The 27895-nt window shown below is 46.9% G+C and overlaps 1 protein-coding gene across 1 annotated transcript in view; it reads right to left on the bottom strand.

Annotated features, from left to right (window-relative positions):
• The window catches only part of LOC126259258 (proton-coupled amino acid transporter-like protein CG1139), a 77032-nt gene extending 53019 nt beyond the window's left edge, over positions 1–24013 (bottom strand). The window contains exon 1 of the mRNA XM_049955893.1: positions 23906–24013. The gene's annotated coding sequence lies outside the window, so the exon portion shown is untranslated. The remainder of the gene's footprint in view (positions 1–23905) is intronic.
• Between the last annotated feature and the right edge of the window lie 3882 nt (positions 24014–27895).

The following is a 27895-nucleotide window of genomic DNA, read 5'->3' as shown; positions in this document are numbered from 1 at the left end:
TAAACGGATTCCCAACCGGGAGATTGGGTCGTGACGGGATTTCTAGTTTCGGAATTCGCCCGACCTGAGATAGCCTTGGTAAGAACGGAGGAATTTAAACTGTTTTTATTATCGACATAAAAGTTTTCTGGGCTTGGTACAGCGTCATAATGTAAAAACTACTGCTGCTATAGAACAGCCAACGTTTCGGCCACGGTTGCAGCGGCCTTCTTCCGGGTCTAATGGTGCGTTCTAGCTATGCAGTGTCCTTTATATTTTGTTGTAGTGTTCACTGCGCATGCCATTACGTCATAATTTTAAAAAGGTAGTTGGTTTATTGGTCACTTAAGGAAGAAGGAGGAGAGGGAACTTTATTTTTAATAGGTTATTGCGGTGGAGGGAGAACGTGACCTCTGTTGTCCATTGGCTCTTGTGTTATGTGCTATGATTGGTGGCCACCGTCGAATGAGAAGTTGGCTGCTGTTTACCAACTGCTGGACGTCGGCCGCGCGGCGGCAGTTACTCGCCGTTAGTGCTCGTGCCCCGTGTTGACAGTGCGGTCTGTTGGGCTCTGATTGCTGGCAGCCAAGATGGGGCAAACCTGAGTGCATCCTCCCTGTTCATGTTGTTAGGGTGTTTGAGTAATACTTAAATACTTGAGTAATACTCAAACACCCTAACAACATGAACAGGGAGGGTGGACTCAGGTTTGCCCCATCTTGGCTGCCAGCAATCAGAGCCCAACAGACCGCACTGTCAACACGGGGCACTAGCACTACCGGCGAATAACTGCCGCTGTGCGGCCGACGTCCAGCAGTTGGTAAGCAGCAGCAGACTTCTCATTCGACGGTGGCCACCAATCATGGCACATAGCACAAGAGCCAATGGACAACAGAGGTTACGTTCTCCCTCCACCGCAATAACCTATTAAAAATAAAGTTCCCTCAAAAAAAAAATGGTTCAAATGGCTCTGAGCACTATGGGACTCAACTGCTGAGGTCATTAGTCCCCTAGAACTTAGAACTAGTTAAACCTAACTAACGTAAGGACATCACAAACATCCATGCCCGAGGCAGGATTCGAACCTGCGACCGTAACGGTCTTGCGGTTCCAGACTGCAGCGCCTTTAACCGCACGTCCACTTCGGCCGGCAAAGTTCTCTCTCCTCCTACTTCCTTAAGTGACCAATAAACCAACTACCTTTTTAAAATTATGACGTAATGGCATGCGCAGTGAACACTAACAACAAAATATAAAGGACACTGCATAGCTAGAACGCACCATTAAACCCAGAAGAAGGCCGCTGCAATCGTGGCCGAAACGTTGGCTGTTCTATAGCAGCAGTAGTTTTTACATTATGACGCGGTACCAAACCCAGAAAATTTTTATGTCGACTGACTGGCCACTGAAGCCTACGCAATTATGTTTTTATTATATTCTGGAGCGGCGCGTTCCAGACAAATATTTAAAGAGCTAGTGTTAGTGTAAAGATGTGTGACAGACTTGACGACATTCGACATGTCTCAGCATCACAGCCATTGCATTGTGACTATGATAGAAATGTGCTTAATCTGATTTGTTCCTATTTTATTCATTCCTGTTTAAATTAACTGCTATTTAAAAATACAAAAGTCTTGTATTTATCGTACTCACCGCACGTAATTTTGGAAAAATCTAAATCCCGATGATAGCAGGACAGAGACTTGAACCTCACTCTTACCAAACACAATTTGGGGCATGTGCGAAAAATAGTAAACTGTTGTACAACTGTGTTATTTTTTTATGAATGGCAGTTATTTTCTGTCTTTGTTAACAGCAATTTCTCTGTATTGGGAATTCAAAACATTGTGAGGATTCTCACAAGACCTGGACGTGGTCTGCCTTTCCTTTAGCTCACAAAATCTATATTTATGTCATTCTCTCTGATTAAAGGGAAACTTAACAAAAGAATACTTTGGAAACCGGTTTGTCACCCTGTATTTTATATGCAATGGCTAACGGCGAGGTCAGTATTAAGATTTGCAAAATATTCTCTCAACTGTAAATAAAAGACTTAAACACTATAGGTCTCCGTTTTTTGTCTGTTCATCAGCTGAGTGACGATGTTCGTAAGTCCAGATGCCACTGGTCATGGACTAAGCGCCCCACCACGTTAGGCCTCGATGCTCCAGCTGCCGATCATCAGCTGCTGCGGAATACGCTACGGCCTCGTGTGTTCCCGTTGCATCAGAATTAAGTCACGTGAAAAGCGATAGGCGCAGGACATTCGACACTGTCCTGGCGAGCGCAGAAAGCAGCGCGCAGAATGGCGGTACGGCGGTCGGCTTTCTGCTGGCGGAACGGACTGGCTGGGGCCAGCTCTCCGAGGTCAGCCGGTGCCCGGCCGCTCGCTGCGAATCGCTTCGTACGTAACCGGCCTGCATCGAGAGTCCGTCACAAGAGAGGCTCCCTCTTGCACTGCGCCGGCAGTTGTATGCTCTCCCACAGATGCTGTTTATCGAGAAAAGAGCCTAATCCTTCTGTGCGTTTCTTTTTAATCAGTTGAGTATTCTGCTGGAGAAATGTTACATTTTCAGCCAACGGAAATGCTCTACAGGAGAACTGTTATGCTCTCAATTAATGGAAAGAAGCTAGGCCGTATTTCGGACATGTAGGTTCCTAAGGCGATCCTTTGGAGCGCGCACCCTACCGGTGGAAATTTTGTGATAATTAATGCGCAAGCACTGCATTTCAGGAAAAGTTACGAATTAAAAGCGTTTAACGCAGCCTTTAAGGCGTATTATTCAACTGTAGAAAATTTTAGTATACAATATACACTGATCAGCCAGAGCATTATGACCACAGACCCCCTATCGACACAAACCCGTCCAGGCAATACCAGCGTCACTTGGCAAGGAGCCGGCAGGGGTGGCCGAGCGGTTCTAGGCGCTTCAGTCTGGAACCGCGCGAACGCTGCGGTCGCAGGTTCGAATCCTGCCTCGGGCATGGGTGTGTGTGATGTCCTTAGGTTAGGTTTAAGTAGTTCTACGTTCTAGGGGACTGATGACCTCCGATGTTTAGTCCCATAGTGCTCAGAGCCATTTGAACCATTTGAACTTGGCAAGGAATGACTGCTTATCAGGCACACGCACGCTGCATGTAAGTAAATAAGCGTGCTGTCCGTGTGTAGAATGGGGGAGGCGCCCGGTCTATCTGAGTCTGACGGAGAGCAGACTATGATGGCCCGAATGTTCGGCACAAGAATTTCCGAAACTCCGTGACGTGTCGGGTGTTCTAGGGGTGCTGTGGTGAGTGTCTTCAACACTTGGCGGAACCAAGGTGAAACCACGTCCAGATGTCGTGGGGCTGGGCAGTCACTCATTACAGATGTCGGGCGTCGTAGGCTGGACAGACTGGTAAAACAGGACAGGCGTCGAACTGTGACGGAACTAACATCAGACTTTAATGGTACGCAGAGTAGAAGTGTGCTGAACACACAGAGCACCGAACACTGCTAACGAAGGGCCTCCACAGCTGACGACCCATGTGCCAATGTTAACATCACGACATAGGTAAGTACTTTTCTGGAAGGTGGCTGTCGCCGGCCGTGGTGGCCAAGCGGTTAAAGGCGCTACAGTCTGGAACCGCGCGGCCGCTACGGTCGCAAGTTCGAATCCTGCCTCGGGCATGGATGTGTGTGTTGTCCGTAGGTTAGTTAGGTTTAAGTAGTTCTAAGTCCTAGGGGACTGATGACCTTAGAAGTTAAGTCCCATAGTGCTCAGAGCCATTTGAACCATTTTGAAGGTGGCTGTCAACAGCCGTCAAATAATGTATTAAAAGCGTATTTGACTGTAAGCTGCTTTTAATTTTAATTATTAACTAATGAACAATGTATTGTGGTGGCTTAAACCATTTTAACCCTTATCCGTGAAGATGGTCCATGACTGAAACCGGTTGATATTTGGGTTTAAAATTGAAATCAGCTGATGGTCAAATATGCATTTTATAAATAGGCACGTACGACAGAAATGGGCACTTGACCATCGAAAAAATGGTTCAAATGGCTCTGAGCATTATGGGACTTAACATGTGAGGTCATCAGTCCCCTAGAACTTAGAGATACTTAAACATAACTAACCTAAGGACGTCACACACATCCATGCCCGAGGCAGGATTAGAACCTGCGACTGTAGCGGTCGCGCGGTTCCAGACTGTAGCGCTTAGAACCGCTCGGTCACCCCGGCTGGCACTTGACCATAGCACTGCAGATTGGTGCAGCGGCAGAGCGTTTAATGGTTGGCTTGTCTTGGCTTGATTTTAGGGAAGGAGACCAGACAGCGAGGTCATCGGTCTCATCGGATTAGGGAAGGACGGGGAAGGAAGTCGGCCGTGCCCTTTCAAAGGAACCATCCCGGCATTTGCTGGAGCGATCTAGGGAAATCACGGAAAACCTAAATCAGGATGGCCGGACGCAGGATTAAACCGTCGTCCTCCCGAATGCATGGCTGGCGAATCTCCATATCTTCTTCATCATGCCGATGGGAGGGCGCTAATCCGTCGTCTCCCAGCTGAACAGTTCCTTGATGCCTGCACTTCGGGACGGAGACAAGCTGGCGGCGGTGCTACTGCGCTCTGGGGAACGTTTAAGTGGGGATCTATGGGTCCAATAGAGCTCGTGTAAGACGCCATGACGGCCGAGAAGTATCATACACTGGTTACAGACCACATACACCCCTTCATGACGATCATGTTTCGCGACGGCAGTGGCATTTTTCAACAAGACAATGCTCCATGTCACAAGGCCAGGAGTGCGATGGAGTGATTCGTGGAAAACAGTGGCGAGTTATAGTTGATGTCCTGGCCCCCGCACTCGCCAGATCCGAACCCGATCGAACACATCTGGGATGTGACTGAGTATGGCGTCACTTCTGACGTCCCTCTTTCCGGAATTAACGGGAATTAGTTGACTTGTGTGTGTAGATGTGGTGCTAACTCGCTCCATCGATCTGCTAAGGCTTCATTGCTTCCGTGCCATGATGCATCGCCGCTGTTATCCGTGCCAAAGGTGGACATATTGGCAAATAGGAATGTGGTCATAATTATCTGGCTGATCAGTGTATTTCATTGAGTGTGGGTCAGGGGCGGGTGCATGTCTTTCAATAGGACGCTACTTCGGTCCTTGCGTGTCCCTAATTTACTTCAGTTATCGAACTGGACACAGTGAACGTACAGTTTAAGATGGAATCTGAATCACGTGCCCTTCCTGGCGAATACTCATATCTTTGAGAAGTGAAGGCTAGATTAAAAGTAGAGTGAAAATTTCCGTTATCTGACCGGGATAGGATCCCGCAACCAATCGCTTTCCAAGCAACCGCTTTACCACTCGACCATCGGGCCCTACATTTTTTAATGAATTACCAATACTTGAAAAATGAAACGAAATGAAATCATTAAGATACATGACTTGGGTTATTAGTATCACTATTAGCAACTGCATTTTTTGTAAAAAAAAAAAAGAAGAAAAGACTCAAATCAATATCTATACAAAAAGGTATTTCAGTTCAAGAGAATATTGCAACTATAAGCAAACATGCTTCTTACTCAGATACAAGATAACAATAGGAATGTAATAATCTAGCAGATTTTGTGTGTAATTAATGCTATAAAATACTGTCCCGAAAAATCACCTTTAAAATAAAAGTTTCAAATAAACCTATTAGTTTGCACCTACACGTGATACTGGTGAAGCTACTTACAATATCTTCAAAACTTCGTTGTCCTAAACATCACTTTCAATCATATACATATATAAAGTGTATTTCTGATAAAATGTTTTTATTTGTAACTAAAAAAATAACAAGTGAAAGGAGTATTATTTACATAGGTAAACGTAAGAAAAGTTACTCTTTTTGGGGAGTATTTAAAATAGTTTACATAATTATTTTCGAAGAGTTCAGCAAAGAGTTATATAAACGCTTTCGCTTACGCCATAGTCCCACAGCGATCGCAGGGTTGGCGTGGTTACAACGGATTTGGCAGTGTTAGAGATGGCCAGATGCCCTACCTGCTGCCACACCGTACCCCCCAGGACAGGATCAGTGTACCCCAACTGTCTGCGTCTAGTGTAAATCGTGAAATAGTGCGAACGTGTTTCAGATGAATGCGACGCGTGTAAAAGAGGCGGAACGTGGGGACCAGCCCGGTATTCACCTAGCGGGATGTGGAAAACCGCCTAAAAACCACATCCAGGCTGGCTGGCACACCGGCCCTCGTCGTTAATCCGCCAGGCGGATTCGATCCGGGGCTAGCGCGCCTACCCGAGTCCAGGAAGCAGCGCGTTAGCGCTCTCGGCTACCCCAGTGAGTCAAAGAATTAATATATATATATATATATATATATATATATATATATATAGAACATTTTTTTCTATCATGCAGCTGACTAAATAGAACATTTTATCTATCATGCAGCTGAAGAGTTAAAAAAAACTGTGTATACATCAGTTTAATTCAGATTTCTATAAATTTTGGTTAGAGAGCTAGAAACATTAAAACTTTTTGTAGTGGGTGCAACATACTGTACATAGTTGGCTGTGCTCAGATGGGTGTTCTGATGGCTAAATGTTCACTTCAGTGGGGTGTTCAAACAAGTGCTCATTTTCCTGAATGCACAACTCAATGCGCCTTCTCAACGACCTACGGACTAACGTAAAGTTGTTGATGTCGCGGAGAGGCAAGTTTCTTCAGTGCACTGTTTGCTAGTAACTCCTCTAACAACATGACGTTGACCAAAAATGTATGAAATAACATCATCGCAGGAGACGAGAAATGAATTTACAGCTTTGATATTCGGAAAGAGGTCCATTTTTTCAGTGGCTGGCAAGAAAGACTTTCACTTCAAAAATAGCACAACAGTCCTTTTTTCGAAAGCAGTGAAATTTTGCATTTCAAATTTTTCCCTAAAGGTCAAATGATCAATCGTCATTAGATAAAGTGTTTTTAAAAGGATGAACCAGTAAATTCACAAATGTAGATCTCGTTTGTAGCAAGATGTTAAATGTAAGAGTTTTGAAGAGGTTGTACCAGAAAATTCGCAGACGTAGGCCACAGTTATTGCAAGATAACTCATGTATCTTTAATAATGATAACGTGCCAGCTTGTTTAACTCTGTAAAGTCGTGGGATTTGTGGCAAAAATCTTGTGACTTTTCAGCTCTCCCCCTCCCCTCCCCTCCCCCTTTCCCTTCTTTCCTCCGCTAAATTTTTGGCCGACAGTCCGCCCACGGTAGCTGAGTGGTCAGCGCGACAGAGTGTCAATCCAAAGGGCCCGGGTTCGATTCCCGGCTGGGTCGGAGATTTTCTCCGCTCAGGAACTGGGTGTTGTGTTGTCCTAATCATCATCATTTCATCCCCATCGACGCGCAAGTCGCCGAAGTGGCGTCAAATCGAAAGACTTGCACCAGGCGAACGGTCTACCCGACGGGAGGCCCTCGTCACACGACATTGCATTTCTTTGGCCGACATTGCTCCAGTTGAGTTGTTCTTCTTTCGGTCGAGAAAGAAGGCCATTTAACATCGTTCAAGACATTAAACAGAATTCGTAACGGAGAGGAGGAGATTAGTGTTTTAACGTCCCGTCGACAACGAGGACATTAGAAACGGAGCGCAAGCTCGGGTGAGGAAAGGAAATCGGCCGTGCCCTTTTAAAGGAACCATCCCGGCATTTGCCTGTAGCGATTTAGGGAAATCACGGAAAACCTAAATCAGGATGGCCGGAGACGGGATTGAACCGTCGTCCTCCTGAATGCGAGTCCAGTGAATTCGTAACGGGCACTGAAATCCAATAGAAGGTTTCCAGGACATCGTGTTAAAATGGCAACACTACATGGACAAGTGTCTGAGTAGAGGAGGGGGAAACGTTAATGTGGACAAGACTAAGTAAACTCACCGAAAAAATGTTACTCAACCTAATAAAAGAGCACACTGGTAGTTTTGAACGCTGTAGAATTGGTACAAGGTAATCACTCAAGGTAGTGAAGAGTTGTCTTGTCTGCGTAGCAGTCGGCTGTATGGGCTCGGCCGCAGTAATATGAGTTGACATGGAGTCGTGACAGAATGGCACAAAGGAACTGTCCTGTTTGGACGTACTTATTACCACAATGTGATTTAAATTACCCGATTAGTTGGAATATCAACATGGACTGTCCGACAGTTCTACAAGGAATGTACCAGTAACAGCCGCCGAAAGAAGATCCTAAACGACAAGGGCCCGAGACGGGTGCCTTTTCAATGACAGTCGTTTTCAAACCCGACAGAAATGGGGGCATCTAACCTTTTTGCAGCTGAAGACTGCGAAAGACGTTCGGAATACGCATTTGGAATCAGATGCCTCGCATGAGGTCGTTGTTCGCACAACACATAAAGCTGCACCTTTACCGTGGGCCAAACAACACAGAAACTGGGCAGTAGCTGAATGGAGGCACGTAATGTGGTCCGATCCTCATGCCCTTCCATGCACACATCGAGGGACGCTTATCGTCTGAGGGTGACACGGCGGTCGGTCGGTACCGTTGGGTCTTCCGAGACCTGTTCGGACGGAGTGTGGTCCTGTGAGGTGTAAATTTGCCTTTTTGAAATGATGCTATCGATGAAGTACATTGTCAGCCCAATGAGGCGTGTGTGGAGGATGGTGCTGAGACCAAAGGTTCCTCGATGTTGTGGGGTGTTTTCCGTAACATGCCTTGAACACATTCAGGTTACCGAGAATATGAAGAAGAATGTTCAACATTCTCGGTGTTCAAGTATTGTCCTTTCATCTGCTATTTCATGATGATTGCGTCGTTCACACAAACGTCCTCCAAGATGACAAAAGTCTACTCTGTCACCCTCTCGCATCTAGACTGGCTTGCTAAAACATCCGATATTAAACCCATAGGGAATATCAGGGGCTGTTTGGAACAGCGGATGAAAAGCAGACACCTCGAAATTAGTCCTCCAACACCGGTTCCCGTGGGATCACCGAAGTTAAGCGCTGTCGGGCGTGGTCGGCACTTGGATGGGTGACCATCCAGGCCGGCATGCGCTGTTGCCATTTTTCGTGGTGCACTCAGCCTCGTGATGCCAATTGAGGAGCTACTCGACCGAATAGTAGTGGCTTCGGTCAAGAGTACCATCATAACGACCGGGAGAGCGGTGTGCTGATCCCACGCCCCCCTATCCGCACCCTCCACTGAGGATGACACGGCGGTCGGATGGTCCCGGTAGGCCACTCGTGGCCCTTAAGACGGAGTGCTTTGTTGTGGTATAGTATACTGCGACCTCTTGAGGAAAGTGCGTAATAAACACTCTCATTTACAAGAACGCTTGACGCAGCCTCGACCACCCATTGTCGTCGCTCCGCTGGACACGCTCCACCTGTAACCCTGAAGACAGCGGACCGCTGTTTCGACGGGCCCAGATGACCCCGTCGATGGCCTGTCACGCATCGGTGCATCCCTGTGCTTCCTGTCCGCGTCCTCGCTCTCCAAGGCTATACTGTAGCGGAAGCAACAATAGGCAGACCTCGCGGTGAACTCCGAGTGTGTGACCCGCAGCTGATTGATATTGCGGATGCGGCACCTCGCGGCTCAGCTCTGACGCGCGGTACGAAGGACGTGTCCCTCACTTCTTTGGTAACGACGCCGTATAACAGCATTTATCAGCAGACCGAGTCTCACCGTACGGCTGTGGAATACTTACGACGAGCTAATTCCGTGGTACCCAGCCTCGTTCCCGTCTCTGATGACCTCTACGTCGACGGGAAGTAAACTTTAACCTTTACTCGTTTTCTTGTAATGTTCTACACCGGAAAATTTATTGCCCTGCATTCCTTCTCGTGTAACGCAAAGATATTGCAGTTGCTGTAGCTTCGTCACGTCAACACATCACGTCCGCTAGTCAGAAAGACAGTGGAAAGTAAGACTGATTCTAACTCTAAGGGTCCGCAGCCCGTAGTCGTGCGGTAGCGTTCTCGCTTCCCACGCCCGGGTTCGATTCCCGGCGGGGTCAGGGATTTTCTCTGCCTCGTGATGACTGGGTGTTGTGTGCTGTCCTTAGGTTAGTTAGGTTTAAGTAGTTCTAAGTTCTAGGGGACTGATGACCATCGATGTTAAGTCCCATAGTACTCAGAGCCGTTTTGAACTCTATGGACACATTCGTATTCTATGCGATTGCAGTTTTTCTCGGCTTATTCCACTGATGAATTCCTCTCCGGTTATCAGCCGAGTGGTGGCGTCGTCTTGTCGCAACGTTTCAATGAGTTTAGTATCCATCACCTTCTAGCGAAGATGATGATGATGATGATGATGATGGGTACGAAACTCATTGAAACGTTGCGACAAGACGACGCCACCACTTGGTTGATAGCCCAAGAATTCATCAATATTCGTATTCTTTACAAGAACTGTAATGTGACAGGAGCACAAAGCTACAGCGATGCTTTAGGTGATGGAATAAGCATGTAAGGATAGTGGTAGGGAAGGCGAATGTTCGACCTCGATTTATTGGGAGAATTTTAGGAAAGTGTGGTTCACCTGTAAGGCAGACCGCATATAGGGCACTAGCGTTACTGCTTCTTGAGTACAGCTCTAGCGTTTGTGATCCCCGCCAGGCCGGATTAGAACACTACCCTGGAGCACTTCAGACTCGTTCTGTTAGGTTTCTTACCGGTAGATTCGATCATCAAGCAACCCGCCAGGGTAGCCGAGAGCAGTTGGCCTTTGGCTGTGCTGCGGTGAGGACGCGCTGTTTGTGTTCCTGCCGCGGAGCGAGCGCTTGTGTTGTTTACATCGTACTCGGCCGTTTCGCGCGTGCCGTACTCAACATATAGATCACCATGGCGCACCAATACAGAAAATCGACGCTCAAATTTACGTTCCGCAACGAATTTGCACGGCCCAAAGCACTCGAAGTCGAACGATTTCTACGAGAAGAAGTTAAAATCCCGGCGACCGACATTCTCGGCATTCACTTGTCCATTGTGAGTAGTATCGTATATGTCAAGATCATCAACGACGCAACATGTGAACGGATCCTTCGGGACACGAAACAGGGCCTCCGTTTCTGCCATGCTGATGGCAATGTGGGGACTGTACACGTCGATTATTCTGGCATGGGACTTCGCACGATCAGAATTTTCGAACTTCCTTTCGAATTACCGGCGGAGGACGTCGTGACAGCGCTGCGCCCCTACGGCACGGTCCGTGATCATATTGCGGAAAAATGGACGCAATTCCAGACATATCCTGTGCTGAATGGAGTCCGCCAGGTCCGAATAGAACTTAAAAGACATGTACCTTCATATCTGACTATCGGTGGCTGCCGTGCCATCGTCATCTACGATGGGCAACCAAAGACCTGCTCTGGTTGTGGGAAGGAGGGACACCTTAGATCAGAATGTCTCCAACGTCGAATCACGCAACTGCCGCCGGCTGACGCAGACCCGCCATCGCAGCTGACGCTGCTTCCCGTGACTTATGCAGCAGCCCTCACGACAGCTACCACTTCACCACGACTGCCGACATCCACTGTTGGGTCGCGGCTCCATCCTCCAATACAGGGCGATGACGACACACCCGTTCCACAAGCTCCGGATTCAATTCCGATGCCGCCGCCCCCGTCGACGGATAACAACACACATGACGATAGCATGGCCGTAGACTCGCTTATTGTGCCTACAGCTGCCTTTGTGCCGGAACGTCGGGAATCTTTGCCGTCGTCTGACACAGAAGGACACTCCAGGAAGCAACGCTCCCCGAAGCGGCGGAAGCGGAGGCGTAGAGCAACTTCCGAACGGGATGCGACGCAGCCTCCAGAGGACGAAGACTCCACCTTCAATGACGACGCTACCACAGAGGCAGCCGCCATTTGCTGCAGTGTGGCACCACCGAACGGAACTGAGGACAAACCACTTATACCTACAGTGGCAACATCGGATGCCGATATGCAGGACAGATGCTGCCCACCACCTTCTGGAGTGCAAGCACCCAGGCCGAGTCCTGAGGACGCTAGGGAAGCAGATCTTGCATTGAGTTCCCCGACGTGGGCGGATGACCGCGACGACAACGAAACCATGCAAGTTACGCCAACAGGGCCCACGCCATTGGCGCCGGCTCTCTAGAAAGGACGGCAGGTGAGGTTTGTGGGGATGCGGAGGTGTCAATAGAGTCAGAAGCGCCATAGGCAATTCCAGTCTTCATGGATAACTTAACACCTGCGGTTCGGCAACAAGCATATCGTATCGCCACGCTTAACCTCAACACGATACGAACGGCAGTGAAGATCCAGTTGCTGCGTGAGATGCTTCGTTCTTCGGATGTTGACATTGCCCTGTTGCAAGAAGTGTATATAGCGGCCCTCCCCGTTTTCTACGGTTACGTGACACATATGTCACCGGCGGACCGGAATGGCAGCGGTACGGCAATCCTAGTGCGCGACGGAATTGCCATCGAAGAAGTGACTTACCTTCCGTCAGGAAGGGGGCTGGCGATCACAGCACTGGGCACACGCATCATTAACATCTACGCTCCATCAGGAACTGACCAACGCCGCGAACGATCGCTGTTCTACTCGGAGGATATCGCCCCCCTCTTCATCAGCCGCTACGATCAATATCTTCGGCGGCGACTTTAACTGTGTGCTCCACCCCAAAGACCAAGTCCCACGCTTCTCGACTTGTCAAGAACTTCGGCTCCTGGTTCGTGATCTGCTTCTCACTGACACGTGGGAGACAGTGCACGGTGATCGTCCCGGGCCGACATACCTTACTAGTCACTCGGCCAGTCGCCTCGACCGCATTTATGTCTCACGAGCTCTAGCGCCGGGAGTATTGGACGCCGAACGTTGGCCGCTTGCCTTCTCCGATCATAGCGCTTTCATATGCACACTCACTCTACAACAGCAGCGAATATGGCGCAGCCGAGGACCCTGGAAGCTGAATGTGGCACATCTTCAAGACCCGGAATGCCGTCGAATTATCGCCAACACATGGCTGGATTGCGAACGTCGTCTTCCCCGATATCCTTCGACTCTAGCATGGTGGGTGGACTGTGCAAAACCAGCGTTTCGGCGTGTGCTAACTCAATTCGGTAAAGATATCGCAGCTTGGCGTCGTCACACATTGGACTTTTATTACACGATGCTTCGCGAACTCGACGGCCAACCACCATCTCCAAACCGACAAATGGCAAGCCGCCGAATTAAAGGTCAAATATTGTCTCTTACGAGGAAACGTTTGGAGGGGGTCGTCGTGCGATCGCGACGTCACGACCGAGCGGAAGGAGAAAACCCGTCTATGCATCACATCGTGCTCGACAGCCGCCGACGCCGACAGCAGCTGATCACGGACCTCGTATTGCCGGGTGGTAGGGTCGTACTGACTCAGGCCGCGGTTACAGAAGCCTTTGCAGATCACTATCGCCAGTTTTACGACGAGGTGAATACAGAGGAAGAGGAAGCGGACGATCACGACATACTGCAGCACGTGTCGCACACCCTCGACAATGCAGCAGCGGCGACGCTGTTTAGGTGGAATTACACGGGACGACATCGAGGACGCGCTTAACAAGGGAGCACTCAACAAATCTCCCGGGCCAGACGGACTGCCGCTCGAGTTTTATCGGACTTTCCGCGATCTAATGATGCCCCGATGGATCAGCATGTACCAAGAACTGATGACCCCCGGTTCCCACGTGCCACCTGCATTCGTGGAAGGTCTCCTTATACCGATACACAAGCCTTCCAGAGGTCGGACGGTCGAGGACTACAGGCCCATTACAATGCTCAACTCGGACTATAAACTCTTCGCCCGACTACTCGCCAGCCGCATAAAGCAGGTTCTGCCCCTACTCCTCTCAATGGAGCAAACGACACAGGGCGGAGTGACCAACATGCAAACGGCAACCAGCGAATGCAGGGATTTAATAGCCATCGCCACATCCTGTCGCCTTCGAGCCGCTCTGATCTCCATTGATTTCGACCATGCCTTCGACAGAGTTCGCCACAAGTTCCTTCTCTCCGTTATGGCCCGTATGGGCTTCCCGCCTGACTTTCTCGACATCTTTCAGCGCCTTTTCCGTGGAGCTGCATCCCGTGTACTGGTGAATGGACGGATTGCGGGTCCCTTTCCGATCCGACGGTCAGTTCGCCAAGGATGCCCACTCTCCATGATCCTTTACGCGATCGCACTCGAACCACTTGTCGGAGGGTTGAAAAACAGGCTCTCGGGAATGTCATTGAGGGATCACACCTTTCACTGCAGGATATATGCCGATGACCTTCTATTACTTGTCCGATCTGGTGACGAGGTACGATCGGTGATACAATGGATCAATCGCTATGGATTGGCAGCGGGCAGCCTCATGAATGTGGCCAAGTCGGCAGCGATGCCGATTGGGAGAGGTCTACAGGAGGACGCTTTAGCCCCACTCCCACTAGTTCACAAGATCCGGTTCCTGGGCATAACATTTACACAGGATGTGCGCCGCACGGCTGCAATGAACTATGCACGATTACTACAGGCCATACGCACAGAAGTTCGCCGGAACTTACTTCGGCGGATGGACCTCCTACAGCGTGTGGAATACCTCAACCTTCACGTGGCGACTAAGATGATCCACATGGCCCAGGTCCTACCGATATCGACAGCGATGGCACACAGACTGCAAGCAGCGTTTGGATATTACCTTACCGCCGGACACCTATTCAAAGTCCGCTACGAAACACTCACCCTCCCTCCGCGTGATGGCGGACTGGGACTTATAAATGTACGAGCAAGATCTACAGCGTTATACTTGTGCACAATGATGAAATTGTGGACCCACAAAGATGCTTCCCTTACGGGACGTCTGTTAGAGGAATTGCTGCCGGCGTCTCTTCTGCCACCTGTCACGGTTGCGCACATTACACCTTCACTCTCGCACCTCTCGGCATTTATTCTTGAATATAGTTACGTGCACCCAGACCTTCCCAACACTCGCACTCCCAAGGCGAGAGACGTTTACAGACTGCTGCTAAGGTCCATACCTCGGAATGTGATTGAGAGGAAGAGCCCTACGACCCTATGGCCGGCGGTGTGGAGAGCGGTCCAGAAGCCGTTCCTCCCCACGCGGGTACGAGCCGCGTGGTACAAGGTGGTGAACGGGAAGGTTGTAACACGACAACGGCTGCACGCTATTGGGATGACGGATTCCCCCCTTTGCCCACGTTGCCACCTCGTGGATACTGACGAACACCGTTTAACATGTGGATCGGCGTTAGAGGTATGGCTGCTAGTGCAGAAGATCCTCGCCTGCTACCTACGTATCGCGCCTCGCACAATTGAGCCACGGCTCCTCCTTTGTCCAGAGGATACTTATTTCCCACCTGCGAAGACTCACGCTCTCACATGGTTTAAAGGCATGTCCATATACTACCTCTTTGGCGATGATGAGAAGATGGTGCTTGATTACTGGCAATTTCTCCAGGACAGTCATAGCACACTTGAGTGTACACCCCGATACCGACAGCTATTTGCGAACTATTTGCGCAGTGTCTTCGACAACCCCCCTCACAGTTGGGGAGTACCGGGCAGACGATGACCGCCGACATGGGGCTCCACACGCCGCGAAATGTTGTAACAATTTGGAACATGGAATCTGTACGCCGAGGGGCCATGCACATGGAATGGCGTGCGGGATTTGGTTAAATTTTTCTTTCGTTATTATCTATCTTCACACTATTAGTTTCAATTTCTTTTTCATAGTTTAGAAGGAACTCTTGTTCTGTTGTTGCTACGGCTGTAATTTTCTAATTTTGTTTGTTGTAACTGAAAGACGCCTTTTGTCCATATATATATATATATATATATATATATATATATATATATATATATATATATATATATATATATATATATATAAAAGGTTGGCAGCGGAAAAAAACAAGTTGGTAGAGCACTTACCAAAAAAAAATAATAATAAAAAAAAGGTGTTTAGGGCTCGGATTCTTACACCAGAGGTCTCGTGTTCGATTCCTCCTCTAGCACTTTTTTTCTTCTGTTTCATTAAAAAAAAAAAAAAAAAAAGAGCGCTAACGTGCTCCTTCCTGGACTCGGGCAGGCGCACCGGCCCCGGGTCGAATCCGCCCGGCGGATTAATGACGAGGGCCGGTGTGCCGGCCAGCCTGGATGTGGTTTTTAGGCGGTTTTTCGACATCCCGCTAGGTGAATACCGGGCTGGTCCCCACGTTCCACCTTAGTTAACGCGTCACAGACATCTGAAACACGTTCGCACTATTTCACGATTTACACTAGATGCAGACAGCTGGGGTACACTGTTCCATCCCTGGGGGTACGGGGTGGTGGCAGGAAGGCATCCGGCCACCCCTAAAACTAACCTTGCCAAATCCATTCTAACCACGCCGACCCTGCGATCGCTGCGGGACTATGGCGTAAGCGAAAGAAAGAAAGTAGATTCGATCATCAAGCGAGTGTTACAGAGATGCTTCGGGACCTCATATGGGAATGACTGGAGAAAAGGAGACGTTCTTTTCGATTATCGCTGTTGAGAAAATTTAGAGAACCGGTATTTAAGGCTGACTGCAAAACGAATCTACTGCCGCTAACGTGCATTTCGCATAAGGACCACGAAGATATGTTTAGAGGGATTAGAGCTCGTATGGAGCCATAGAGACAGTCGCTTTTTACTTAGTTCTATTTACGAGTGGAGAAGCAAAGGAAATGACTACTAATGGTACGGGGTACCCTCCGCCGCGCGCCGAACGGTGGCTTCGGAGTATATATGTAGTTGCGAAAGCTATGTTTAAGTACCACGTAGAGCGTGATGAATGAAAAACATTTCCAGTATTAATTCTCGTTGTTATTAAAGGAAGCAATACTCGACAGAACTATTAAATACAGCTGAGCCACACAATTTCACTCAGATTTTCAAGTATTTTCAGCAGTATTTAAAAACAATTATGAGTACATAATAGTTGAAAGCATTATATGCTTTTAAGTGCGTTGAGGAACTACTTCTGGTATTTTCCACTGCGAGCTCCTGACGTGTTGTGTGCAGAATTTGTTTACACTGTATAATACTGCCTCATATTTTTCAACGAATCAAATAGCGTACTTTGTGTAAATCTAAGGCACTGCCCGTGCCGATTGGGCCGAAACTTGAGTCTGCACTCTTGGAAACTTTCTGCCAGATTAAAACTGTGTGCCGGACCATGACTCGAACTTAGGACCTTTGCATCCGTCACTAACTCATATCCAATCTCCCAAACTTCACTGAAGTTCTTCAGCACCTTCCGGGGTTAACACTCCTGGAAGAACGGATATTTCGGAGGCGTTGCTCAGCCACATCCTAGGCGACTGTTCCCAGAGCGAATTTTCACTGTGCGCTGATTTGAAAGCTGGCGGATTGAAACCCTGTGCCGGGTCGGGACTCAAACACAAAAGTCCCAGATTTGAGTCTCGGTCTGGCATATAGTTTTAATGTACCAGGAAGTTTCAAACCAGCATATACTCCACAGCAGAGTGAAAACTCATTCTGGGAACACTATGATAAATTTTGGACGCAGCTTCTTGAGACCACAACAAGGCACACGCTGAAACCCCTTCGTATATGAAATATTAATGTTGACCATCTTAAAAAATCATTACGTGGGAGGCACGAAACAACTATTAATAATGTTCTCTATGTGCTTCTATGTATCCATTCTGTGCTATAACATTTGTATGGCGGTTTAAATCCCTAGGACTACAATTCATGCCGGCCGGGGTGGCCGAGCGGTTCTAGGCGCTACAGTCTGGAACTGCGCGACCGCTACCGTCGCAGGTTCGAGTCCTGCCTCGGGCATGGCTGTGTGTGGTGTCCTTAGGTTAGTTAGGTTTAGGTAGTTCTAAGTTCTAGGGTTGCAGTTGCACTGTTTGAGCCTGCTTCGCGGACCTACTACTAAGTTGTCACTCGTTCCTCTTCTCCGGGTTTGAGTCCTGGTTCGGCGGACAGTTTTGAAGTTTGAGGTAATGAATCACATAGACAGTTATATTAAACACATCTACAGTTTAGCGTGAGATGCAAGATTAACGACGCCCCTTGATGCTTTCTACTTACTTGCTTAATGACTTCGAGAAAAGAAACACGTTTTAAAACAAAGGGGGGCGAGCCAGTAATAAAACTTCCAATCTTAAGATTTCCTGTGTGCATCTTCATATTTTCGCGGCGCAATGATTGTTCCATAAATTTCAGGCGTGCAGCCGCATAAATTTCACTTCTTCTTCTGATATTGCGACTGTATACCTTCCAGCCATCGTCCAGCCAGATTTCCTGTTTAGCTCTTAGCTGGTTTATCACCTAGCCAATTTATTCTGTGCAGCGTAGTCTAATTTCGTCAGTACTAGTCATTAAGATTAGTTCGCAAACATTGCTCAAAGTAACAGAAAAACAAGTAGATGTAAACGAGTGGAAATACAGTTGTAATTTTTTCGTGTGAGAACTGTAGCACCACGGCTATTAGAATAAATTAACCCGCAGATGTGAAATTCAAATCATGAGAGCGACTGAATGAAACGGAAGCATGGCTGTTAGGCACGCTTTCCCAGCGATTTAGCTCTGCGTTTTATTCCCAGCTTAATTTCACAGTACTTACAATCTATTGCACAGATAAGAGACGGCGATATATTCGAGGCTTTGAAGGATCAACGAAAGTCCCTACTATCAATAGCTGTTTACTCTGCACTTTCTTAATACTTGTACTTAACAAACATTGGACTGTGTAAAATATGTTAATAGTGCAATGATCAGGCTAATGCTATGGAAGGCTCACGAGAGGATAAGTGAACGGTTTGGACAGTACACTTGTGACGAGAACAGCACAGTTCGCGCCCGCATCTCGTGGTCGTGCTGTAGCGTTCTCGCTTCCCACGCCCGGGTTCCCGGGTTCGATTCCCGGCGGGGTCAGGGATTTTCTCTGCCTCGTGATGGCTGGGTGTTGTGTGCTGTCCTTAGGTTAGTTAGGTTTAAGTAGTTCTAAGTTCTAGGGGACTTATGACCACAGCAGTTGAGTCCCATAGTGCTCAGAGCCATTTAGCACAGTTCGCATTAGTTGTAAAGAAATTTCGTGAAATTATCCAGTGGTTTTCGAAATCGCCAGTTCAGGTGGCATCATCTGCGAATAGATTCTCTTATGTTCACTATATATGGTCTATGACTCTGTGTGAACCTAGCCACATGTGGCTTGTATCTTGATAGTGAGGAGCAGTATTCAAAACAATAATTTAGGTGTGCAACGGACTTCCCATCTCATTTGAGGAAAATGTTGATACAGTTCCTTACAAGACAAAATGGTTCAAGTGGCTCTGAGCACTATGGGACTTAGCTTCTGAGGTCATCAGTCCCCTAGAACTTAGAACTACTTAAACCTAACTAAGCTAAGGACATCACACACATCCATACCCGAGGCAGGATTCGAACCTGCTACCGTATCGGTCGCGCGGTTCCATACTGTAGCGCCTAGAACCGCTCGGCTACACCGGCCGGCTTTTACAAGACAATGCCTATTGGTGCCACTATCCTCATTCATTCCAAGCAAGTGTTCCGTTTCCAGTGACCTCGATCTTGGTTTGCGAGACGTTTAAAGCAAATTATTATGTCTTATGTGAACATAACGACAAACGTTCAGAAGGTGTTGACCGAACGTTAAATGCGGACTACATCGTGATCTACGATTGCTCGTCATTGAGTAGCTACATTTCTTTACTTTGTGATTCATCTTCACTTTCCTTGTTTTTTTTTTTTTCATTTTAACGCATAAATTATTTTCTTGTGTGGTTCCGGTAAGGTGGAGTGCTTGCACATTTTTCAGTAGACCCTTGCGGCTTTAAACATAGTTGGTTCATGTTGTAGCTACGTAACATAACTTTTTTTACTGTGTGATTATTGGCCTCATGCCTAACCTTCATCCTGGATAATCTGGATTTCTTTTAGGGTTTACCGCGATAGGAGAGTCGGCTTCTCCACGTCTTTTCAGGCTTCTTTGCCCTACTATCGAAGAATGTAGTGTCAAAGAAGAAGAACTCTGATTGATGATAGGATAGCGGCAGTGGTCATGTTGCATAATTAGTCCTACCACCAAATATAGCAGCAGATTATTTGATGTCATGTGAGTACTTTATTTCTGCGTGTCTAAATCAGGAATGGAATGAAAATGTATTCTGGGGAGTATCACACAGCCAAGGATACGTGCAGATCTCAAGACATTCTGGAGCACTCGCAGCAGGCGACGATACTTCGCTGTGCAAGGGTCCGCGGCCCACGTTCTGAAGAGCCACCATAAGTAACTGCAGGCTCTGAATAACGCTGTACTATTCAACGGGACCTTCCTTCCCGTCTATTTCTCAGTTATTTCTTTTTAATTTCCTCGATACTGTTTTGTTTGCTGTGTATAGTAGCTCTGGTTTTGAATATTTGTAATGATTAGCAGCTTGCAGTACCTATTCATAAAAGCAAGTAACGTCTTTGTGTCCTTTTCACCCATGTATGTTGCAGCACAACTGACTCCTGACGTCCCAAGATTGTATAGTCTTGCATCTTCTCAGCACCAGTGAACCTGACGTATAAATCGACTGCCATTGACAGTCACTTTTTGTATCTGGAATCGCCGGCCGCTGTGGCCCAGCGGTTCTAGGCGCTTCAGTCTGGAACCGCACGACCGCTACGTTCGCAGGTTCGAATCCTGCCTCGGGCATAGATGTGTGTGATGTCCTTAGGTTAGTTAGGTTTAATTAGTTCTAAATTAAGTCGCATAGTACTCAGAGCCATTTGAACCATTTTTGTATCTGGAATTCTGCTGCTAGTTAAAGTGAAAGTGCAACTAGAGGGACGGCTAAATACATGCATTCAGTATCCACGTTTATCAGAGAGGTATTTACATTTGTAATCTTGAAGTACGAAGGCTATCATAAAAATGCGTAGCAAATGAATAAATTTAATCAGATTAAAATAACAGGCGTTCTGTTATTCCAAATTATTGCGCCGACCACATCGTCATTAGCGACCGAGCTAAAGCTTGGGTTGGCACAATATCAGCGATGTCCGTTCTGAAATCTCTGCATTTGGCTTATGCGATTAAACAGGGCTCGCATGAAACCTGCAGTAAATCTGAGTGACTGAAATGGAAACTGAACCACCGCGTTCCGAGTACGAATCCAGAGTCGTAACCACTTTACCACCTTGCTCGGTTACTTATAGGAAAAGTACAAATTTCAGCGGCTTAAATAACGCGATACGCAGTAATTAGGCTTTATATATGAACGGATGCATTCTGCAATTATTTCAAAAGGAATTTCTTTAACGATCTTCGTAGAGATCATTCGAGTGAAGCTCTGGCCCTGAAAAGACAGAATGAAGGAATTAGCCGTTTACCTTCCCTGTTCAAAGAATGATATCTACATTCACACGAAAATCATTGCAAATAGAAATGAGGGTTATCTTACGAGGATCTGAACCCAATCCTCTCGTAAATGAGTCATGAGCATTGGCCAATACACCGTTGCTTTCGGTAGTCGCAATTATTTTTTTCTGTGGCAGTCTACACTGTTGACTTTTGTTCTGTTTTATTACACTCTCTCAGTTGTAAATAAATTGCTATTTACACTTGTGCAGGTCCCAGAATGCCGGACTAAACCATGAACTAATAATAATAGCTATAGACAACACAATTTTTAGTACAAAACGTATTTGTAGTTTAAACGTCGTTTTAGATTTTGGTTCTCTGAAATTACGTTGTTGTAGAAACAGTTACAGAAATGTGTACACGTGTTCATGCCACGAAAAAACATATATTTTTAGCGAATTCTTCATCCAAACAGGTTTCAACCGATTGTACCATTTTACAGTACATTCTTATTTTTATTGGATACCTTAATTAATACTCATTTTGTACGACATTCGCTACGGTCGCAGGTTCGAATCCTGCCTCGGGCATGGATGTGTGTGGTGTCCTTAGGTTAGTTAGATTTAAGTAGTTCTAAGTTCTAGGGGACTGATGACGTCAGAAGTCAAGTCCCATAGTGCTCAGAGCCATTTGAACGATTTGTACGACACTGATTAGACTTGCCTGGACAGCACGGCAGCGGCACACGTGTATTGATGTCATCTATACGTATTATAAATTAAAGTCCCCCTTCGCGTTTTCTGTCTGTATATGAACGCTAATCTCAGGCAGTACTCTTGGGATTTTGATACGGCTTCCTTTGATAGATTGATTCACGAGAGAGGTTTGTTTATATAATTTATGACCACTACGCCAGGCAAATCCTACGGCCTGCGATACTTAATGCTGCCCGTCGCTAGTAAATACTGTTTCTATGAAGGTAGTACTTAAAAGATTCGAGTGCTATTGGTAGTAGACATTTGCAACGTTGTAGTCGCTTCCTCTCCACGTGAAGAACATATGCACGAAGAGAATAATATCAGAAGAAATCGTGGCACACTGCCTAGCCAAAGCTAATGAATTGTTTTACGAAAAAATAAAATAACAATTGAGGTATGCAGTACAATTAATGATAATGGAACAGATGTCGCAAAACCCGTTTTGTCATTGATTCGAGAAAGTTTTGTGTTTTAAGTTATCAATGTATTCACTTTAAAAATGATTCTTTTATGTTTTAGGTGCAGACGAGACCGTGCTCTCGAAACATAAAGTGTTTTATCTGGTTGAGTCAAATTTTATATTTTACTAATATTTCACAATCAGACCCTTACCTCCATGTCACAGGTTGCCTGACTAGAACACGAACTAATAATCAGAGCTATAAGCAACACAAGTTTTAGTAAAAGAACTAAGTTTTAGTTTAAATATAATTTTAGATTCTGGTTCTGTGAAATTACATTCTTGCAGAAACAGTTACAGCAAGGTGTTCACGTGTGCATGCCAGAAAAACATGTACATTTTTAGGGAATCCGTTATCGAAACATGTTTAAACTGATCGTGCCATTTTTCAGTAGGTTCTCATTTTTATTGGATACCTTAATTATTGCTCCTGTTGTACAACATTGATTGGACCGGGCTGGATAGCATGGCTGCAGCCACACATGTATTGGGATAATCTACACGTACTATAAATTAGAATCCCCCTTCGCGTTTTTAAGTCCGTATGTGGACGCTAATCTCAGGAAGTTCTGTAGGGATTTTGATAGAACTTCCTTTGTTGTTGTTGTTGTGGTCTTCAGTCCTGAGACTTCTTTGATTCAGCTCTCCATGCTACTCTATCCTGTGCAAGCTTCTTCATCTCCCAGTACTTACTGCAACCTACGTCCTTCTGAATCTGCTTATTGTATTCATCTCTTGGTCTCCCTCTACAGTTTTTACCCCCCAATATTAAATTTGTGATCCCTTGCTGCCTCAGAACATGTCCTACCAACTGGTCCCTTCTTCTTGTCAAGTTGTGCCACAAACTCCTCTTCTCCCCAATTCTATTCAATACCTCCTCATTTCCTTTAACAGACCGATTTCCTTTAATAGACCGATTCATGAGGAAGGTTTATTTATATAATTTATGACCATTACGCTAGACAAACCGTACGGTCTCAGATACTTAATGCTCGCTGGTAAATACTGCTTTTATGGAACTAGAACTTAAAAGATATCCAATTTGGAAGATCAAGTTTTTATAATTAATTTTAGTTCACTCGTTACGTTCATAAAACGGGCTACAGGGGAATCACAGTCACGTACAAGAAGCGAATTTCCTTTCCTCTATTTTGTATTTCTGGCATTGTGACCGAATGCCTTACCCGACTTCTTCCCACAGTTTTCGGGGAGCACCCTCACTCCGCTGTAATGAGTCACATTGTTGGCACTGGACTCACGTACACAGATTCCCCTGGATACGGTACCGGTGCAGGGATCTCCTCGCGTTCCCCGACTCACCTGCTGCCGCTCCCGTGGCTGACTGGTCCTGGATGAATGGCAGCGCCGGTAGTGATAAGTAAGCACTTGGGTCACGTCCTCCGGATGTGCAGGCGTCGCGGCGGAGAGCGGGACTGTGCCGGCCAGCGTCCGTCGCCGCTATTAAGCGCGGCGGCTACCTTACGCGCCCACCCACCCCCCACCACCTGCGATATCGCCCGTGACGCGGTGGCCGGCGATCGCCCGCGTCTCTGGCGCGCGAGGTGGCTCTCTACCTGGAAGAGTCACCGCGAGGAACTTTCCGCTTTCGCAGTTTCCTGCGCTTCGCCAAGGCTGCGGATGCTCGCTTCCTGACTGCGCGGGGGTCGCGGGATTAACTAGGGTCACGGCCGGCGAAAACCATTCGTTGTGTGTTCGTTTCTCTACGTAGAAGTACCTCTTTCAATGACCGATCACACACGTTCGCAAAGACTCACCACAACATGAAGGCCGGCAGTAATTCGCGACGTTTGTACGTGTACTGCGAAAGCAAGCTGATGCTTTATACACTACTGACACTACTGACCATTAAAATTGCCACACCAAGAAGAAATGCAGATGATAAACGGGTATTTATTGGACAAATACATTATACTAGAACTGACATGTGATTACATTTTCAAGGAATTTGGGTGCATACATCCAGAATATCCACCTCTGGCCGTAATAGCGGCCTTGATACGCCTGGGCATTGAGTCAAACAGAGCCTGGATGGCGTGTACAGGTACAGCTGCCTATGCAGCTTCAACACGATACCACAGTTCATCAAGAGTATTGTGACGAGCCAGTTGCTCGGCCACCATTGACCAGATGTTTTCAGTTGGTGAGAGATCTGAGTGCATTATCCTGCTGAAATGTAGGGTTTCGCAGGGATCGAATGAAGGGTAGAGCTACGGGTCGTAACACATCTGAAATGTAACGTCCGTTGTTCAAAGTGCCGTCAGTGCGAACAACAGGTGACCGAGACGTGTAACCAATGGCACCCCATACCATCACGCCAGTTTGGCGATGACGAATACACGCTTCCAATGTGCGTTCACCGCGATGTCGCCAAACACAGATGCGACCATCACGAGGCTGTAAACAGAACCTGGATTCATCCGAAAAAATTACGTTTTGCCATTCGTGTACCCAGGTTCGTCGTTGAGTACACCGTCGCAGGCGCTCTTCTCTCTGATGCAGCGTCATGAGTAACCGCAGCCATGGTCTCCGAGCTGATAGTGCATGCCGCTGCAAACGTCGTCGAACTGTTCGTGCAGATGGCTGTTGTCTTGCAAACGTCCCCATCTGTTGACTCAGGGATCGAGACGTGGCTGCACGATCCGCTACAGCCATGCGGATAAGATGCGTGTCATCTCGACTGCTAGTGATACGAGGCCGCTGGGATCCAGCACGGCGTTCCGTATCACCCTCCTGAACCCACTGATTCCATATTCAGCTAACAGTCATTGGATCTATACCAACGCGAGCAGCAATGTCGCGATGATAAACCGCAATCGCGATAGACTACAAGCCGACCTTTATCAAAGTCGGAAACGTGATGGTACGCATTTCTCCTCCTTACACGAGGCATCACAACAACGTTTCACCAGGCAACGCCGGTCAACTGCTGTTTGTATGAGGAATCTGTTGGAAGCTTTCCTCGTGTCAGCACGTTGTAGGTGTCGCCACCGGCGCCAACCTTGTGTGAATGCTCTGAAAAGCTAATCATTTGCATATCACAGCATCTTCTTCCTGTCGGTTAAATTTCGCGTCTGTAGCACGTCATCTTCGTGGTGTAGCAATTTTAATGGCCAGGAGTGTAACACTGAGGCGGATAGCGATATGCACATATACAGCTAGCGGTAGCATTGCATACACAGCGTATAAAGGGGCAATGAATAAGCGGAGCTGTCATTTGTTCTCAGATGAAAAGGCGAAAAGATTTCCGACGTGATTATTGCTGCACGATGGGAATTAACAGATTTTCGGAAATCGTTAGGGAATTCAATATTCCGAGATCCACGGAGTTAAGAGTGTGCCGAAACACCAGAATTTAGGCATTGCCTCTCACCACGGACAACGCAGTGGCCTACAGCCTACACTTAACGACCGGGAGCGACTGGGTGTCATAACCGAGAAATCGATATTGGACGTACGACGAACGTATCCGTTAGGACAGTGCAACGAAATTTGGCGTTATGGCAGCAGAAAATCGACGCGAGTGCCTTTGCCAACAGCACGACATAGACTGCAGCGCCTTTTTCTAGGCTCGTGACCATGTCGGTTGGACCCTAAACGATTGGAAAACAGTGGCGTTGTCAGATGAGTCTCTGTTTCAGATGGTAAGAGCTGATGGTATGCATCGAGTATGGTGCAGACCCCACGAAGCCATCTACATCTACATCTATGTGATTACTCTGCTATTCACAATAAAGTGCCTTGCAGAGGGTTCAATGAACCACCTTCATGCAGTCTCTCTATCATTCCACTCTCGAACGGCACGCGGGAAAAACGAGCACTTAAATTTTTCTGTGCGAGCCCTGATTTATCTTATTTTATCGTGATGATCATTTCTTTCTATGTAGGTGGGTGCAAATCAGAATGTTTTCGCAACGGGAGAAGAAAACTGGTAATTGAAATTTCATGAGAAGATCCCGTCGCAACGAAAAACGCCTTTGTTTTAATAATTGCCACTCCAACTCACGTATCATATCTGTGACACTATCTCCCCTATTTCGCGATAGTACAAAACGAGCTGCCCTTCTTTGTACTTTTTCGATGTCATCCGTCAGTCCCACCTGATGCGGATCCCACACCGCACAGCAGTACTCCAGAATAGGGCAGACAAGCGTGGTGTAAGCAGTCTCTTTGGCAGACCTGTTGCACCTTCTAAGTGTTCTGCCTATGAATCGTAGTCTTTGGTTTGCTATACCAACAATATTATCTATGTGATCGTTCCAGTTTAGGTTATCTGTAATTGTAATCCCGAAATATTTAGTTGAATTTACAGCCTTCAGATTTGTGTGACTTATCGCGTAATCGAAATTTAGCTGATTTATTTTAGTACTCATGTGAATAACTTCACACTTTTCCTTATTCAGGGCCAACTGCCACTTTTCGCACCATACAGATACCTTATCTAAATCATTTTGCAAGTCGTTTTGGTCATCTGATGACTTTACAAGACGGTAAGTGACAGCATCATCTGCAAACAATCTAAGACGGCTACTAAGATTGCCTCCTATGTCGTTAATACAGATCAGGAACAATGGAGGGCCTATAACACTTCCTTGGGGAACGCCGGATATTACTCCTGTTTACCCAAGTTGTCAGCAAGGCACTGTGCACGCTAGTGGTGGCTTTGTAATAGCGTGGGCTCTGTTTACATGCTAAGGACTGGGCCTTGTGATCCAACGGAACCGATCACTGACTGGTAACGGTTATTTTCGGCTGCTTAGAGACCATTTGCAGCTATTCATGGACTTAATGTTCCCAAACATCGATGAAATTTTTACAGATCACAAAGTTCCATGCCACTGGACTACAGTTGTTCGCGATTGGTTTGAAGGACGTTTTAGACGCTTCAGGCGAATGATTTGGCCTCCCAGATTGTCCGACATGCATCCCAATCGAACATTTATGAGACATAATCGAAAGCTCAGTTCGTGCACAGAATCCTGCACCGGCAACACGTTCGTAATTATGGACGGCTATAGAGGCAGCATGGCTCATTATTTTTGCAAGTGACTTCCAGTGACTTGTTGAGTCGATGCCACTTTGTCTTGCTGCACTAAGCCGGGAAAAAGGAGGCCTGACAGGATATTAGGTGGTATCCCATGACTTTTGTCACCTCCTTGTACGTCGCATATCTCCACAGTCTTCTCCTGTTATATTCGCAATTTGTAGAAAATGAGAAGACTATAGCTGACGCACTGGCAGCTGTGGGCTGGATTATATCCTTTTATTACATAAGCTTGACTACATTGTTTT

Source organism: Schistocerca nitens, chromosome 5 (genome assembly GCF_023898315.1).
Source record: "Schistocerca nitens isolate TAMUIC-IGC-003100 chromosome 5, iqSchNite1.1, whole genome shotgun sequence".
In the NCBI taxonomy this organism is placed as follows: domain Eukaryota; kingdom Metazoa; phylum Arthropoda; class Insecta; order Orthoptera; family Acrididae; genus Schistocerca; species Schistocerca nitens.
The sequence above is the reverse complement of the archived record's forward strand: the minus strand, read 5'-3'. Positions and strand labels throughout refer to the sequence as shown.